A 4,494-nucleotide genomic window follows, 5' to 3' on the forward strand; every position below is an offset into this window, starting at 1 on the left:
AGCTCGTAGAGCTGCAGGAACTCTGTGGGGTCGGCAGTGCCGTCGTAGCAAGGAGGCAGATCCGGCTTGAACTTGTCCGGCCAGGCGACACTGTGTAGCTCGGCGGTGAAGGCGCAGCAGCCTGCGGTGGCCACCGGAGCTCTTTGCTGATGTGGGGCTTGCTCCTGAGGATTCCCGTGCACCGCGCCAGGGGCAGCGCGGGGTCTTGACGAGGTGGCGCAAGGATGCGGTCATGGCGCGCCGGTGCAGGGAGCACGCGAGCACCTTCTTGGGGACGAGGGATTTCTTGGTATCTCATGTCTTGCCACGTGGGCACTGGACGTGGTGGGTCTCGTCCAGGGGCCGCGCGATGAACAACACGAGGGACACAAGATTTATACTGGTCGGACACCGCTGTGGTGTAATACCCTACTCCAGTGTGTGGTGTGGTGGATTGCCTCAGGGGCTGATGATGAACAGTACAAGGGAAGAACAGCCTCGCGAGAAGAGGTGCTCTTATGGTGGAATGTGGATCGACCCCCTTTCTACTGTGGTGGCTATCTCTATTTATAGAGGCCCTGGTCCTCTTCCCAAATATTGAGCGGGAAGGGCGCCAACAACGGCCATTTTGAAGGGGAACATCTAGTACAAGTTATTCTGACTAAAGTTGGTCTTTGACTGCCAAAGGCACTGGCGATGACGCTGTCTTGGGCTCCATGGTGACCTCCGTCCTGCCGCTCTGCTGGTCTTGGTCTCGTTGCACCAAAATGGTAACCTTTGTCTGATGCCTTGGTACTCTGCGTCTGTGCTTGCCCCCTTTGCACCAAAGAGGAAACAAGGACACTGCGCAGGTCGACACCCGCCTGGCGCCCGCCTGGTCTTGGTCGTCATGGTTTGCGTCACGAGCACCTCGTGAGGTACCCCTGCCATGATCTCTCCGCCTCCCCGCGAGCCTGTCTGGTGAGGCCGCTCTTGAGGAAGCCTTACGTCGTCCGCCCCGCGAGGCTTCGCCCCTCATGAGGGTCTTGAGCTTGAGTTGATGAAGATGGGCCATACTAGGCCACCACTTGAGCCACGCCGCAGGCCGCAGGCAGGCAAGTCTAGGGACCCCCGTTCCCAGAACGCCGACAAATCTACCACGAGATTGTAGAGGCTAAACCCTAGGAGCTAGCCTATGATTTTGATTGTTGTTTTCCTATAGACTAAACCCTCTGGTTTATATAGACATCGGAGGGGGCTAGGGTTACACAGAGTCGGTTACAGAGAAGGAAATCTACATATCCGAATTGCCAAGCTTGCCTTCCACGCAAAGGAGAGTCCCACCCAGACACGGGACGAAGTCTTCAGTCTTGTATCTTCATAGTCCAACAGTCCGGCACAAGTACATAGTCCGGCTGTCCGAGGACCCCCTAATCCAGGACTCCCTCAGTAGACCCTGAACCAGGCCTCAATGATGATGAGTCCGGCACGCAAATTGTCTTCGGCATTGCAAGGCGGGTTCTTCTCCAAATCCCTGAATGCCAGTTGTAACGAGTAGTGTCCGGCTTCCCATTAATGTTGCACTCCTCAGCTTCTGTACTTTAATAATGGCAGTCTCCACGTGTCGAGCGAATGCGAGAAGTCAGGGCATTTCTACATTTGCCACCCTGACCATGTAAGTAAATCGTCTATTAAAGAGACGGGGATCCTCAGATCCAAATCACACCATCTTCCCCCAAACGAGGATTCATCAGAGCGCGCCCGAAAAAACCATCCCATCATGGCCGGCCACCGCAGCTCCTCCTCTCGCTCCCATAGCGCTAAGCCAGGGGATTGGGTGAAGTGCACCGTATCCTACGACCAGTTGGTGGAGTTGCAGACCCAGGGGTTCCTCCCGCCTGCATATCTTGTCCCCGTCTGAGCCGGATTAGCCACTTATGATGACGGGGAGCAAGCAGAGAGCTTCACCAACCCATCCAGGGGGAGCGAGTATGCCTTGTCCCTTACTTGCTGAGGGGCCTCGGATTTCCAATCCATCTGTTCCTCCACGGGCTCCTGGAGTATTACGGCCTCCAGCTGCATAACTTCACTCCTACCTCCATACTGCACATCGCAGGTTATGTCGCTGTTTGTGAGCTATTTCTGGGCTGCGAAGCTCATTTCGAGCTATGGAAGAGGTTGTTCTGCCTCGTCCCTCGCAATCAGGAGGGGTCAATATATCAAGTGGGCGGAGCCAAAATATGGCGCATCACCGGGACCGGATGCCTATCCAGCACTCCGAAGAAGACATCCGAAGACTGGCCTTCGGAGTGGTTTTATATAGAGGACGTCCCCCTTCCGGACCCTATCCGGATGGGTCTTCCTGAGTTTACCAATGCCCCATTGAAGAAACGCCGTAGCTAGCGCCCCCGGAGCCCCCAGGAGGAAGATATCAGAGAGGTCCTTTATCTGATGGGCAGGATAAAAATGCTGGCCAAAGCTGGATTGACAATAATCGAGGTTATGTCAATATGCATAATGTGGGGGGTGCAGCCACTCCAGTATTGGGGGCATCCGATGTGGCACTTCAATGGAGAGGACGATGCCACCCGCTGCGGTCGGAAAGGTCCAGACTCCGCCACCGCCCTGGCGAAAATATTATCCAATTTGTATAAAGGAGAAGAAGAGGAGTTCGTCCGCATTAAGCCACGGGATGGATTTTCCATGTACAACCCCCCTAGCTGGGTGAGCTGCTACCTTTTACTCAACTCTATTCATTCCCGCAGTCTTTCATCACAAATATTTACCTTGCTAGTTCATAGCAGGAACTGCGAAAAGCTGTGAGGGAGGTCCACAGCCTGCCTCCACAGCGAGAGGACCACAACCGGGCCCTCGACCCTGGACTTGAAGAAGATCCGGACATATTTGTGGAGCTCGTCGACAGGATGTTTTACCAGGCAAGTTGTGATGGCGCCTTGGTGGCCATCATTGCCGACTATCCTGGCCTACTCCCTGCATCATATGTAAGTAAAACCGGAGTCCTAACTTCCGAGAAGGATCCCTTCTTTACGCCTAACCCACCGCACACGTATTGCGCTTTATAGGGAAGGCCATCGGGGTGATGTGCCGAACCCACGGCGGCTCACCAACAAGGGGCGCCCAAGCCGGGTAGGCTTAAAAGGAAGGCGGTCAGGACCGAGACGTCATCGTAGAGGTATGATTTAAAACCTGCTCCGTGATTATCGTCTTTGAAATATAACAATGTCCATTGTGCCCTGGTAGAAAGAGTACTCGCCGGACTGTGTTCAGAGATCCTGTCGGCCATGCCTCCACCAGCTGGACTCTAGAACCGGCCTCAAGGGTGGAGGCTAACATGGGGACAACGTCAGACGATCCTCCTATAGAGGATGCGGATAGAATATCCACTACGAATTCCGAAGTGGAGAGCGCTATGAATCACCGGCGTCGATAGGCCGTACTCTGCGACCCTAACTTCTCCGAAGAGGCGTTCAATGCCTTTAACTCGGGAGACGCGTACATCCGAGCTGCTCAAGATGGGCTTGCTAGAGCCACAGACCAGTAATTAAAGGATATACGGGTAAGAAAAATCTGATAATTATGTATATCAGTAGCCCCTGAGACTTAAAATAGTTGGCACAACTGATTTAAGGATCATTGTATGAATAGGTTCTTACAGAAAAGAACACCCATTTGTCTCAAGAGATGGAGGAGTGCAAAGCCCAACTAAGGGCCGCAGTTGCTGGAATGGAGGAATCCAAGAAGGCCTCATCTGGTAATACTTGTCGTGTACCAGTTAGTATTCGACATGCTTGCAAATCTAACAATAGATTTTGCAGACAATCCCGGAGTGAATTCGGAGTTCATACAAGAGGATGAGCAATGAGCTCAACGACAGCTATAGGCTGGCAAGCACATTCTTACACGGGTTAGGCGATAGAAAAACAATCTCCAGGATACCAATACCCAGCTAGGTGTTGAATTGGGAGATGTTCGGGCCCAGCTTGCTGACTTCATGAAGGAGAATAAGACGCTTCGACGCGGCATTTTTAGTATGTACTCAAATGAACCTTTATACAGTTCGGCGAAGAAACGGGCTAACAGAGTTATTTCTATAGGTATCCTGACAGGTCGTCCCTAAGAGGAGATGCCCGGATCCGCAGGCGATCTTCTGCAAGAGCTTTCACAACTGCACGAACAAGTTCGGCAGGTGATGCAGGGTATTTCCTAGGCCTTGTGGCCATCCGCCTCCCTGCCAGGAAGCATGGGGGAGCTTGTAGAGCTGCTCAAGGGAGTGTGGCGGTGCTTCCAATTATGGAAGATATCGACCTGCCGACAAGGTGCGAGGGAAGCCTGTGCCATGGTAAAAACGCGGTACACCAAGGTTGATCCGAATCATATGGCCCTGGTTGGACCTTTAGGCTCAGATGGGAAAGAGATTCCCGTTAGTCTGGTATATGACCAGGTAGGATTAGCCGCAAAGTATTCCTAACAGGATTGTAGGCTAGACAGCTTGTTGGATGGTATAGAAGAAGAATT

Source organism: Triticum dicoccoides, chromosome 1B (genome assembly GCF_002162155.2).
Source record: "Triticum dicoccoides isolate Atlit2015 ecotype Zavitan chromosome 1B, WEW_v2.0, whole genome shotgun sequence".
Classification (NCBI taxonomy): domain Eukaryota; kingdom Viridiplantae; phylum Streptophyta; class Magnoliopsida; order Poales; family Poaceae; genus Triticum; species Triticum dicoccoides.